Consider the following 14,855-nt stretch of genomic DNA (forward strand, 5'->3'; position numbering starts at 1 on the left):
CTCAGGATCAGGTGCAGGAGGTTGCAGGAAGCCACTGCCCTGTGGTGTTCTCATTGAGAAGCCCTGTGGACAGAGCACTTTGGGGTGAAACTTCAGCTCACACAGCATGTTTGCAGACTTGGAGACCACAGGGGCAGTTACATTTGTTCTCCCTCTTGCTCTCCTAACAGCCGGGTTGAGAAATTCTCTGGATTTCATTATTTTTATCTCTTAATGGAAAACAAGCAATCAGAAAGGAAATCTGGAAACAAATGATTGCTACCAGATGCTGGCCCCTGAGTACATGAGTTCAGCTAGAACGAGGCAGGTCTGTACAGCCCCTTCTCACTTTAGAAGCCTCCAGCAAGTCTCCCAACCCTCTTCCACGGGACCAAGCAGACAACAGACCCTACATGGGATCGGGATGCTCACACTGTGGCTCAGCCATGTCACTGTGGGCACCCCTCCATCCCTGGTGCCTTTCCCCCTGCCCTATTCTCTCTGAAGGTCCTTTGGTGCAGGAACTGTTACTCACTGTGCCCTGCACAGAAGATCTTCCTGGCATAACACAGGCAATACTGATGGCATCCTGATGCCGCTTATCAATAGGGCTCAGAGAGAGAAATTCAAAAGCCAGTTTAACCCACGCGCTGTGTGAATTTTAAGAGCCTCCTCACACAGTTGCAGTCCTGCTCTGCTCCCAGGATCACAGCAATACAGTGTGGGAGCAGCACAACAGAGCTGACGTTTAATTTTTACAGACTATCTACAAAGTTGATATTTCCATCTTCCCTTATCGTAATACACGTTTATTTTCAGAAGGATGCTACTGCTGTGGTCTTAAAACCTCTGGAGCCTCCTGAGCTCGGCCGCCCAGGTGCACTGCGCTCTGGTAGCTCTATGCAAATACCCCATTAAGGGCCATGCTGAAATTCCCCAAGGTCAGCAGTAATACTTTATATGTATTCAAGAGCAGCACGGAGCTCAGAGAAAATAAACACGCTGAAAAAGCCCTCAGCTGGACAAAGGGAGGTGAGGATTCAGCAGGAATATTTATTTTACTCTGAAAGCAGCAGAGCTGCCATCGGTGCTTATTTGTAGATATCGCAAAATGCCATTTGCAAGAAGCTGTGTCTGAGGGACAGACAGAGGGAGCTTCTATTTTAAGTTTTAAAAAAAACCACCAAAGCTAGATTTTCTCAGCAGCAGGTAGAGCAGGAGGAGGAAAATGACAGAAGAAATGATGTTTCTCTTACAGGAAGGTCAAGAAGTGGTTTTCTACTTGGTCTTCCCTCTCTTTCAGCTCCAGAGAGCCCCTTCTCCAGTTCAGGAGAACAGGCAGTGCTGACCACCCAACCCAAAGGGACCTCTCCTTCACTGCAGGAGAACAGTCCAGCTCTCACAGCCCTATTTCACAGCTGGGTTCAAAGCCAGGGTGAGCTAAGGGAAGGGAGAAGGACGGTGCATAGGAAACCTCCACCATCTCCAGACTTGTCCCAACAGTCAAGCTCCTTCAGGCTCTCAACAGGGAAGATCAGTTTGCTGATTTGAACTCTCTTCCCCACCGTGGATTGGATCATGAGCCTGAACAAACCCCAAGAATAAAAGGGTGTGACACCAAGGTCTGGCTGGATGACTGCACAGAGGACTACGGAGGAAATCTGGGGCACCAAAACTACCCCTCAGCACCCACCCAACAGTAAGGATGGATTTGAATGGCTTGGTCTGATTTCTCTTCCTTTTGCCTTTTAGTTTTCAGAAAGGGCTACTGGAGGCTGCACATGGATGGAGACACTTGGACCTGGGTGACCAAATGTCCCCTCACTCCCTGCAAAGGGCCACAGCATCAGCACTCACCGCAGGAAATGCAGAGACCATCCTGCTGCACTTTCCCCAGCTTTTAATCTTTTAAAAAAAAACCCAAAAATTAAGAAGGGACAGAGGAAGAAACACTCCTGTTTCAAAAGCCTCCCTCTGCTTTCACAAGAGGCTGAATGTTGCTGAAAGCTTCCACACCAGCCCAGGAGCTCCCAGCTGCTATTTTATAACCATACTCTGAGGCAGAGTTTTTCCCTCTGCTGCTTGATTTAAATCCTCCTGACGTCCCACCTATTGTAATCCCCATTCTCAGCCGAACAAAATGCTGTCTGCCTGAGAAAGGATGCCCTGCTCATTGCTCTCAGCCAGGAGAGGATGTTGCCTTGACATCTTCAAATGAAAAAAAAAACCAAAAAAAAAACACACACAGCTCGCACCCCCCTCAAATGAAAAGATCACAGCCACATTGCAAACATCCTCCTGAAGTTGTGCTGTCATTTTTCAGTCACAAAAAGGGTTCGATCCCATACACACAGAAAAAAAAAATAACACCAAAAAACCTCTGCAAATTAAACATTTACAGAGTGCTAATGCTCTGTCGCTGTAGCAGCAGCATCCTTTGCATGAGTGAAGCGGAGCAGAAGAGATGCTTCTGAGCATCACACTTGACACAGCCCCAGCTGCACCATGTGCTGCAGAGCGCTGGCATTCAAGCTGATTTCATATGCAGCAGTTTAAGTCGATATACACTTTCCTCTTGACTGTTTGAAAGTGCTATGACAGGCAATCCAAACGCCATTTCACGTGCGGAGGGACCTAAGTGGCTCAGTACGTGCAAACTGCTCTTATGCCAAAAGAGGAGGGACAGGGGAGGAAAAAGAAAGGGAAAAAAAAAAAAATTTAAAAAAAAAAATCACAACTCCTCAACCCCATTGTCTTCAGAGTAAGTTGCTGTTTTCATAAAATTATCCCCAAGAGGCAGTTGCTAAAGTGAGATGATGAGCACATCTCCAAAGAGGACTCTGGCAGCCCCTGTCCTAGCATCACCAGCCTTAACTGCACCAGGGTTCAGGAAAACTGGGATCTGGGAGGAAAAGACTCATTTCCCTGCCAGCCACTGGGGCCAGGATGAGTGCGAGCATGCCAGGTGCAGTTGAGTACGTGCATGGAGCACCCCTCTCTAACACCCTTAGAGATCCTATTTCAGACCTGGCAAGAGAAATGCTCTCCTGTGCCCGGAATTCTTGAGAAGCAGAAATAAGTAAATGCACCCTGTATCCCGCTGTCCTTGTCCTGCGCATCCTGTAGGTTATGAGCCATAGCTGGCATAGAAAGCTACAAATAAATATCTATTTCTCTGGCGGTCCTACAAAAGCCAACTTGTGCCAAGACCAACACCTGCAGGCGCCTGGTCCCCAGCATTCCCAGATGCTGCTCCCATTTCTGATGCCCACTCCCATTTACACGGTGTTGAAGTACAGCTGAGCAGAGCACAGGGCTGCAAGAAATGGTTAACATTAGCAACGTGCTTGGCAAAGGCAGCGCGCTAGATGAGCACCAGGTACTGGGCACATTACCTTTTGTAATCATCACTTTATTAACATACAACAATCTTATTAAATCTCATCTAAGTGCTTATTTGGCAGGTTCAATAGAAAAGCCTTAATTGAGCCGGTTTTAAATATAGCAACAACTGCTTACGCTGCTTTCTAAGAAGGTGCAAGCATTCCTGGCGACACCTGCATGCAGCTGACAGCTTGTTAGCCATGAAGGATGTGTGCACTTTCTGCTGATTTCTGCTGCTTTGGGGTTTTCCCCATGGCTTGGTTTGTTATCCCTCTTCTTCCTACACCCCCAAACATCAGTCACCCAAGGAGGGCATCCTCCACCACCCAGATGGGTCTGTCTGTTCTGAATGCTGTGCCTTGCTACCCAGGAACTAAATGGGGCAGGAAGCGCCATTTGCGTAACGAGCAGCCCCGTTCTGTGCTTAATTAAAGCTTCCTCATCTGCTGGCAGCAGTTCTGTGCGAGGTTTGACAGAGTTGCCTGGACCTCTTTCATCAGCCACAGCTGCAGCTGGCAGTGGGCGGTGGGATGAATGCCCCACTTGTCCCTGTGGCTTCACCTGGCCTGCGCGAGGCTTCTTCCAACCAAACTGCAGAAAGAGCTCATTTTTATAGCTCTGGGACCAACCTCAATATCCTGCTCTGAGCTGTCCTGGAAGGATGAGACCAGGGAGGAAGGGAAAATGCAAAATATCTGGCCTCGACGCCAAATCTTGACAGCTGGAAGCCTCTCTGTCTGCACATCCCATGCAGGAGGTTCAACTCAAACAAGGACTTCCAGATCCTTCCCTTCCTGGGAGCGAAGCTGCATTCCTCCCCCAGCCCAGCTGGTCCAGGAGGGCTGCAGCAGCACTTGGCCCTCATCCTGCTGCCACCATCCCAAAAAAGGATGCTCATGGGGCTCACCTTGATGCACGTGCCGTGCAGGCTGGCGGCTCCCTCGCAGCTGCTGATCTTCTCCCCACAGGTCCACCTCTGGTTCAGCAGCTCACCCCGAAACTCATTTTCTGGGGAAGGGAAGAAGAATATGGGGTCAGGAGGATGCAAAAATGGAGGTACCCAATTTACAGCTCCCAGAGGCACAGCAGGGAAACACTATGGGAAGCACATACTTTATAAGCAGACTCTTGGCACCTTCCCTTCCTCAAACACACCCAAAGGGTAGGTGCCAGTCCTGCAGCACACAGGTGGCCCACAAATGCGAGGCTTCCCCTCCTGCTTGCAGTAACAAGATGGAAAGCATTTGCCCCAGGACTGCAAGTTCCCAGCATCACAGCTCACCTGGGGAAACAAGGGTCACTTTGGGTGCCACCACCCCCAGCCTTTCCCTTCAATCTGTAATCGCAGCTCTCCGTGGCATTGAGTAGTGAATAATGTGCTGCCTGCTCTCCAAGCCCCGCTCCATTCATCTTCCGCTGGTAAAGCAAAGAAGAGTGCATCCCCAGCAGTAGTCACACATTGCAGGCTGCAGAAGAGCCCAGGACAGCTCAGGGCTCTGTGTCTGCTGCCTCAACAGGTTCCCGTGCTTCCTCAATGTTTCTATTATTTGGGTGATCTCAAAGCAAAAGCAGGGAGAAGGCCAACATGCACCAAAGGAAATCTGAAAAATGTTTCCAGCAGTGGATAAGTATCATGGATAAGTTGCTGTGTGTGTAAAGACACCCTCTGAGCAGCTTCATAGAGTCACAGAATGGTTTGGGTTGATCCAGCTCCAATCCTCTGCCATGGACAGGGTTGCCAACCACAACATCAGGATGCCCAGGCTCCCTTCCAACCTGGCCTTGAGCACCTCCAGGGATGGGGCATCCGCATCTTCAGAGCTGCCCTTTCACCAAGAAGTTTGTAGGAGAACACGCAGCAAACACTGAGGAAAACACCCAACCCCACCTGGGTCTGTTCTTTATCTACAGGACACTGAGGAACAACCATATCCCACAGTGCTTTTTAGGGTGAACATGCTGAAGGACTGGGATAACTCAATCCCACAGTGACATCCAGCCCAAGGTAGCACCCGAGAGAGATGACAGTGAAAGCCACCTTTCTGCATTAATTGTAAAACCCTTCTGAAGCCAGAAGAGAAGTTGAGAGGACTTTTCTAGGTTTCTAGGGAGAAACACCTGTGTTGGAAACCCTGTTCCAAACCCTGTCTGAAGCACTGGGCCTCCACAAAGGGCACAGGGCTTGGAAGCTAAATGCAAGAGCTGCTGAAAGAATGTTCTGCTTTAGAGAAGCTCTGAGGAAAGGAAGCAGGGAGGCACAGATGGCCAGGCAGAAGATGACAAATGAAGGAAGACATGGGAAAGAAGCAAGGAAAGGACAGAGGGAAGGAGAGCAGAGGAGGAAAAAAAAAAATGTATATTTCAGTAAAAAAAAAAAAAAAAAAAGGTTTCTGTAACACATAGATGGAACATTACAGCCTGTCTGCTTATCTGAAGGGAGACGTTTCCGCAAGTTGTAGGCTAAGAATGAGCCAGACTGATGGCACGCTGGCTCCCAGCCTGCTCAGCATCCTCCAGCCTCACTCCTGTCCCTCATCCCAGCCCGGCTCAGGTGGCTGCGGCAGCTCCATCACACACGAATCAGATTTCCCCTGCTCTATGCTGCTTACATGCATCTGGTCTCCAGAGGGGATCAGCTTGCACGCACTGTGCCCTTTCCCCTCGCCTCCGGACGTGGATTCAGCAGAAACACAGCTCACTTACACGAAGGATGCTTCTGTTAACCCCTGCCTGGACCACCCAGAAGGAGATACAGGACATCACCTTCAGAACTCTATTTTGCCCGTGGGAAGCAGATCCCTGAGGGATCCACACATCCTCCAGTCCCCTCCTGGGAGCTGGGACAGCCAATGTTCCCGGCAAGGAGCACTTGCATCCAGTTCCCCTTGAGAAACAGCCCTAGGTGCTCCACTGTCTGACAGATCCCTGCCTGATGTTCACATCCAGCCTTCCCCTGTTCTCTCCATCCTCTGTCCAAGACTGGCTGTCTTACTGGTTCCCTCATTAAAAAGGTCATTTTCCCACAAACGTTTACAACAGTCCACCCCAAGACATCACCGCATCATATTCTGAAACAGGTTCTTTCCCAATCCCTGGGCCTGTTTGTCCCCTCCTCTCCTTCAGAGACAGCCACTAGGGAAGGTCAGTTGTGAACCAACGCATCATGAGTTGGGCAAAATCTGTAAAACCTTTGGGTCAGTGCCATCAATGAGAGCTGGATACTTTGAAGGGAGAACACATGCAGTTCAGCATTGATCAGAGTAGAGTGTATTTCACTTTCCAAGGAGAGCAAGTGTTGATGCGCCACAAAAATAACAAAGCCCCACAAAGAACAGCAGAAATCCCCCTCAAAAATAAACCCATATGAAACTCTGGAGTGAAGAAGAGGAGCAGAGGATGGGGCTGTGGGAGGAGGCTGCTGGGTGGCCCCATCCCCAGCATTGCGGGCAGCACGCCTGCCCCCAGGGCTGTGCCAAGGGCACGGCTGCTGCAGCAGAGCAATGGGGTGAGAGACTGGGTACTGGGGAACAGATGGGGAAAAGGGCTTCACTGCCTCCTATCTGCATCGCTGCATATTTAAACTGAAAGGCCAGAAGAAAAACATCTCAGTCTTCGTTTGCTCCCTTGAGTGCAAGAAGAGAGAAATGAAGAGAGTAGGAATTTTTCTTTATCGTCATTCAAGCACATTTTTCATGAGGAAAGTGAACCCTGAGTTGACAAGGCAGCAGCACACTGCATCTTTCAGTTGGGGTGCTCAGCACCCTACCAGCTGACGTGGGCTCACAGCTCAGGGCCAACACAGCAGCGGTCCCTTTTGAGCCCCTTCTTTCACATGAATTGAAAATATAAAAAAAAAAACCACCAAAAACCAAGTCTCAAATCCAAACTTTTCATCATGTCTGAGCCGTGAAAGTCACCAGTGGGTGCCTCTACCATTCCCAACACCCTGCACTGTTTGCAGCACATCACGCCTGCCCACTGCGCTGCACACAGATCTGTACTGAAGTTGCAGTTTACACGTGCTGCTGCTGAAGGAATGCGTGGTCTCAGCCAGATGCTGAGAAATATTGGCTCTCTCACCAGGTTTACAAAGAAATAAGGGAGTTTTCTATTTAATCACAGGGCACTTGAAAGTCTCTGCAGGTTACTCTGCAGCTGCAGCAAGGAACAGCGATGGCACGGGGTGAAATAACACCCGCATCCCTCCCTCAGCTGCCTCCACCCTGCCATGTGGAGGCAGCTGAACACACACTTCTGCTGCCATTACACACACCGACAGCATGGCATAAAAGCTCTCAGAGCTCTCAGCAGCACCAAGCAGCCTGGTGCAGGGCTGCATTTTCCTCATGAAAACCCTTGAGTTCTTAATTGCCCTTCCCAATATTTCTAAGAAGTCTTGAATGCCCTCCCACAGCACAGAAATACCATCCACTCAATGCAATTGTCACTGTTACTGTAGCACAGCTATGTTCAGTGCTTCAAATTTAGCCTCCCAAACATGCTTTTAATTTAAGACTTAATACCGGGTGTTAATTGTATACTGCATCGTAAATGACTGATCATTAAAACATATTAATTGAGGTTTAACAGCTGCATAATAGATACTACATCTCACGCTTATCAGCAAATATGATTTAATAATCAATTAGAAGAACGTATGGATGGGAGGTGAAGCAAGGCCAGGCAGATTGCAGGCTGATCTCTTGTTTGCTGGTTGACCTCGAGATGCTTTTCCTTAGCAGGTTGGGAAGGGAACTTGGCAGTTGCCAAACACGATGTTGAGCCTGGGCACTGTCACCTTGGGAGCTCTCCTGGACGAACCCAAAGAGTTCATTACCCATGAACGTGTGGAGCATTGGACATTTTACAGACCCCGCTGCTCCCATCCCCAGTTCCATCACCACATTGGCCCAACACCTCTCACAGCACAACACTCACTGTCCCTCGTCACCATGTCTCAGCCACACAGGGCTGGGCAATGCCTCACTGCACCCTATGCAGAGACTCAACCCCTCACTGAGCACCTGAGGTTGCCATCCCACTCAGCATTGGCTTAGCATGCTGTGTGCTACCAAACCACACCTGCAATGCAAAGAAAGCAAAGAAAACTACAGTCTCTCCTCATTAAGAGCAATATTCATGCTCCAGCGTGCACGGTCAGTTCATAAAGCTTTTTGTTCTTTTTTTTCCTCCCCCCCCACTTTCCTTTTCTCTCAACAGGCAGAAGTACAACGCACAGTGCTGCCAAAGACATAGATGGTATTTTTCACCTTCCATCCCCATATCCCTTCCATACTCTTCAAAAGGGGAAGAAATGCTGCACACCCCCACTAACACTGCTATTCATGCATTGCTCCTTAAACGTATTGCTCAAAAAGAATAAAAAAGAGTGAATGTTCTTCAGCACCCCACCTTCCCCAAACTCCTTGGCTCGTTCCTTGACTTGTTCCTTCCTCACAGTGGGTGCTGGCATCCCCTCCACAACAGGATTGCTCCTTCTAGTGCCTTCCTCTCCTCCTTTTGAGCACAGAGGGAGCCCTGCACAGACACATTCATGCACTCGTGCCCAACGTGCGTGCAAACAGGCGTGTAACACATCAAGCATGCAGAGAGCACCTCAGAGAAGCAAAGCACAGGACGCTGCTTTCTTCTTGCACATTTTCCTTGTTATTTTGTTCTCATTTGGCTTTCCCAGTACTTTCCCTATTCAATAAAAGCCAAATGCAAACTGCGTCCGTTAATCGCCCAAACAGCCGCTCACTGCTGAGAAAATAATATAGATGTAACTTCCAGCATCACACACTTTCTTTTCCATTTATATGCAAATGCCGACCTTTCACCCAAGCTGTCTCAAAGAAGTATTTCCTTAAAAATGCAAATAGCATGTTGCAAGCAGTTACTCTAGCTGAGTCTTTCTCATATTATTATTATTATTTCTTTTAACCTCACCAGTGCTGCAAAAAACAACTGCTAAACTGCACCCCGGTAATAATTACTTTTCATACCAAATCGAAAGCCTCCTTGGAGCCAATGTGTCGAAACAGCAGCGGGAGAATTCATCGCAGATGGGTTTGTAGAGATGGCTTTGGATCGCCGTGTCTTGGGCCAGGGGGAAGGAAGCAGCTCCAAGCTGAGCTCTGAGAGCCGCTCATCCACCTCCCAAGGGGTGAAAGCAGGCAGCCAGCCAGCATAGGTGAATGGCAAGCAGATTGAGTTGGGTGCAGAGCCAATTTGGGTGTTCAATACCTTGTGCTCAAGCCACTCCGTCATCAGTTGGGATATCAAGAGAAGTGGACAGGTGAGCCTGAGCATCATATCTGCTGGAGGGGATACTGGCAGCATGTTGGGGGAAACCAAATGCTTGAAGTAAAGGTACCAAAAGGGGTTATCCGCCTACAAAAGTATCAAGTGAAGAAAAGCTAGCAACAGACAGACTTCCTGGGACAGGTCACATCATCATGCCTTTTTTGGAGTAGCAAATATATATCTCTTATTAGGGAAAGCATTGAAGGAACTGGTGAGCTCTGAACCGATCTCTTCTTCATCGCCTCTCTGCCAGACTGAGGTGCCAAAGACTTTCTAGTATGCTGAGTTCCAAGCTTCCAGAAATACCCCAGTGAGCTTGTCACCAGGTGGACTTAATTTGCCCTGGGACTTTACCTCGACATTTCTAAGCAAAACCAAAATGAAAAGAACAAAACTGCTACTGTCCAAACGTGGCTCATCACTGACAGCACAGAGGTGTCTGGAGGAGCCTCCTGTCCCCAGCACAGGGCTGTGTTTGCTGCATAGGGATTTCAGCACGAGGTCAGGTACCAGAGGGAAAAGCTGCCTCGAGGAGCCAAGGAAGATGCTGGCAGTGCCTCTGACGCACAGTTCGATGACTAAGTGGGCTACTTCCCAGCTGCCAGCTTGTCTTTATGATATTAAGCCTTTCCTCTCCGCTGTCATATCAGAAGTGAAAACCTGACACGTAAGCGTGTGTCACACAGAGCCCAACAGACAGCAGCAATAAGGCAGGAGTGGAGGTGAGCTCATTCTACTCACAGCTCCCTGGGGGAGCAGCAGCCCTGCTCACAGCCCCCCCCCCAGAAAGCTCAGCCCACAGCCATCCCCACGCTGCCCACCTTGCACCAGCAGCATCTTATCGACCTGAGAGCCTCTGCTGCTGGAACGCCACGGCCTGCCAGGATGATCACTTGCTTGAGATTAAGCAAAGTCATCAAATATGCAAAGTTTATAGCCCTGCTGGCACCGCTCTTAGCGCTCCTACAGACCCCATGTAATTGAAATTAAATAGAGGCAGAGTGATATCTCGCTGTCCTTCCTATAGGAGTCAGCCTTTCAGCGCTTGGTGAATATAAAGCAGGGAGAATGGCACACCTTGGGAGGGGACAGGGCAGCAGTGGTTGCTCTCCAAGCATCTCAGCTGAGCCCATCCACAATTGCCCCAAGAAAACTTCCCTGGGAGGGACATGCAGAGCCACTGCCAGACTCCAGCCACAGCCAGAGGTCAGCCCAACCCTTGGTGAGTTCCCACCTCCCCCAGCCCTCCCCCTCGTTGCCCAGAGGCAGCACCTGATGGTGCCACTGGAGGAAGCCAGAAGTTTCCTGGGCACGCACAAGAGGAGATGACAACTCTGCTTTGCTAAGATGCTGCAGGCAAAGTTAACTGTTCTGACTGTCCTTTTGTTTTTCAAAGCAACAGCATGGCTCCCAGGCACCTTTATTTCTTCTTTTAACCGGAGCATCTCCCTCCAAAGGCCATTAATCCTCTCCTGTCACCCGTATTCTTGGAGAGAGCATCTCTCTGGGCAAACACAGCTACTTGCTCGCTGACTAATTACATAAAAAAATATTGAGGGCAACAAACAAACATTTAACTCCACTCGATGGAAGCTTGCTTAGTGCAAAGCTTCAAGCTTTGGAGGAGAAAGTTGTGCATCAGCAGTAGAAGCTGGAGCTCACAGCCATGGCACAAGCACAAACTTTCCATCCTCTTTGCTGGAGTTGGGCTAACTTTGCCCAAGAACAGCTCCCACACAAGGCTTTGAGTTCATACACAAATATTTTTTGCACTTCTCAGGCAATGCAATTAACAGGATGTGGTCAGTGGGCACAGTGGGGTGGGCTGGGGTTGGACTTGGGGATCTTAAAGGTCTTTTCCAACCTCACAATTCCATGATTCCACCTGACACAGCCAGCAGGCGCCAGGCTTCCATTTCCTCCCATCACACTGCTTTGACCACACAGCCCACACCATCTTCACCACTACTTAGCTCAGCTAAACACACTTCTCTTTCTTCCAAACCCCAGCATTTCCGCTGCTCTTTTCCAAGTTCTCAGTGCATTTGTGTGTTTCCTACAGCATGCAAAACACAGACAGGTAACAGCACACTGAGAAACACTGCATAAAGGAAACCCCTTGGCACAGCTTTCCTGGAGGTGTATTTTCAGACATCTGTTCACAACAGCCCTGGCCCCAAAGAAACATCAGCCCCGAACACTCCTTTGGAACCACACTCCAGCGTGCCAGGCCTGGATTTGTGTTTTAATTTCTCCTTCTGGGGAGGTACCTCGGCACTCTGTGTGCAGGTGATTTGGTGCTCGTCACAAAACTTAACCAGCTACATTCAGGGATCCCGGGGACAAGCACAAAGCAGAGTTACTTAGCACCAAACTGTCAGTTTTGAGGATTTGCTTCAGAAAAAAAAAAGAAAGAAAAAAAGAAATTCAGAAGTATTCAGAGCATCACCTACAGAGTTTGCTGGCAACACCTTGTTTTTAAATACTACGTGCATGAAAGCTCACCCAGAGACATCCTCGTACCTTATAATAACAGTCACCAGGGGATCCTCCTAATGCGGGGTTTGAATTCATTCCTGTTCAGTACACCTCACCCCTCTGCTCTCAGAGCACAATCAGCTAACAGCACTGGTGAGGCTGAGGCTCAAAGAGATGATCGCAGCGCTCCGTTTTGCTCTCCATCTTGAGCAGAAAGGTCAGAGTGTGACCTCAAGGAGGGAACAGCTCAAAACGATCCCGACTTGCAGATGCTGTCCCACGCAAAGCCACATCTTCTGCCAAATGGTTTCAAGCGAAGGAACGAAAGAGAAGAAACCCGAATCTCTGCTGCATTTTATATTTAATTAGAGCAAAGGCAGCTTATGCAGCAGTTTCGGAAACGTATTGTCTTACAGCATATTGGATATTTGTATCTTAACAGCTCAACATCGATTTCTTTTATGTGAAGGAAGAGAGGGAAGAGAACTGCATGCCCTAAGTTGTGTTAGCTCCAAAGAGACTCCTGTACCACTTGGACTAATGTTTAGAGTAATCAAAGGCGTGAACTCATGTATTATGTATGGGAACGAGAGTTTTCAGTCTTCTGCAAAAAGGAATCTCCAACGTTTGGTATTTTGTTCACATGCTGGCACCATATGGCTCTCCCCTGCTGATATTCTTTCACACCAGAACTTTATGTTCAGATGCTTTAGTTAATATTTTACCCAGCAAGCATAAACAAGATGCAAAGATTGCAGTCGACAGCAACCTTCTCTTACACCGTATCCCTGTGCTAACGGTGAAGGGCTCTTTCAGCAAGTCATTTACCAAACACATGTCTGGCATTTTTCCCCCTCCTTAGGGGTCCAAGCTGGGCCATTTACTTTAACTGCATTAGCATCAAACAAAACAAGCAGCAAACCCAAGGAGGACGTTCTCGCTCCTTTCTTCCTACTCAGGCTTCCTGCTGGCCCAAGGCAGCACTGGATGCCCACAGTGCTGCACACAAGTGCTGTACAAACATGACCCGTAAGGCTGCAGCTCTGTTTGCCAGTCCTAACTGGATTTTACCTCAGGACAGCAGAGTTGTCCCTTCTCCATCAACCATCAAACCACACCAGCACATCCAAGCTGACCTCCTCCATCAACCACACCAGCACATCCCAGCTGAAAGCCTTCACCAAACCTTGCTCTTCCCCCACCCTGCCCCAAGTCGGGCACAGCACCACTTCAGAAAGCTTCAGCTTAGACATTTGGCTCAAAACACTGCATTTAGATTTCCTCCACCTCCCCCCAATATTCTTATTATTCTTTAATATTCTTAAAACAAACAGGACCTAACAGATGTCTTTCAGCCTGCACTCTTATTAATGAGAATATTGTAAGAATGGAAATCAGGTCACAAATGTTTAATACTTCGTTTAAAAAGTCTTCAGCTTCTTTAAAGAGTTCCGCTAATCCCGACATGACAGATGTACAAGGCAGTTTTGCTTGGGGCAGATTAAAGTTCTCGCTCTGATTTGCTCTTTCATTTGGTCTGATTAAAATAACATCGCATTTTTTATGTGCTGACTTCAAAATAAGAAATTAAAAAAGAAAAAGAAAGAATAAAAAAAGAATAGAGAGTGACCAGTAAAGGCCAGATCACAACAGAAGCAGTTTATTGTTGTTAAGATGAAAAAAAAAAAAAAAAAAGAAAAGAAAAAAAAAAGCAAGACAAAAGGAACAGAGGGACAGACAGCCCATACCCAGGTTAGTGTTAGAGCTCTGCAATGGAGATAAAAGAGGGATCTCTCCAAACTACGTGGTTTTTTTTTTTTTCCATTTGAAAGTGTTTATTAATCTATTCTCTCTGAAGAAAGAGTTCAATGAAAGATGGATCAAAAGTATTTTAAATCAGGTGAAAATTGTATTAAAAAAAAAAAAAAAAAGAAACCAAAATGAAAAGCAGATACTGCTGAGTGCGTCACTGCGTTACTGTGTGCTCAGAGCTGCTTCTAACAGCCTGAATCCTTCTCTGGCCCAGCATCTCCACTGCAAAACTACAGCAATCCCTCTGGCTGGCCCACCTGCCTCCACATTACAGCTGTGTTGAGCACGCAGACTTTTTCCTTCAAACTCCAGCTCATTCTACCCTCAAAAAAATCCCACAAGCTGTTTCAAGTTCCCAAAGAGTTGCCCAATTTGCTCCAAGGTGCCCTCCCCACAGTGCCCTCTTTGCAGGGCAGGGACAGCCTCCCTCAGCACAACGCCTTGTGTTGGAGCAGCTCAGAGATCCTACAGCACACGCAGGGAAAGCACAGCAGCTCTGCACGCAGGGCACCCTTGACTTTGTCCTTTACCTTCAGTGTCTCAGCCCTGTCCCAAAGGGCCAAACCACCACTGGGAGCAGCTCCTTTCTCCTTAGCAAAAATTGCAGAGGAGAGTAAGATGGGGGGGTGGAGGAATAGATTTCCTTCCCATCTCTGAAGGGCAGCCCTGCTCTCTTGCATTACTCGTTACCCATCTAAAACCTCATATGAATTCATTTCACCAGCAGCAAGGTGCACTGGGGCATCTCACCTACCCCCAAGTTTTTCCACTGCTTACTTTTTCACTTACTTCTCACCATGCCATCACAGCACCAACTCCTAAGGACTTGCTGCTGGATCAGGTTTCTATTTTGCAAAGGTAAACAGCCTCAGGAGCCATACAGAATGATTTAGGAT

Source organism: Meleagris gallopavo, chromosome 22, assembly GCF_905368555.1.
Source record: "Meleagris gallopavo chromosome 22, MGAL_WU_HG_1.1, whole genome shotgun sequence".
Taxonomy (NCBI): domain Eukaryota; kingdom Metazoa; phylum Chordata; class Aves; order Galliformes; family Phasianidae; genus Meleagris; species Meleagris gallopavo.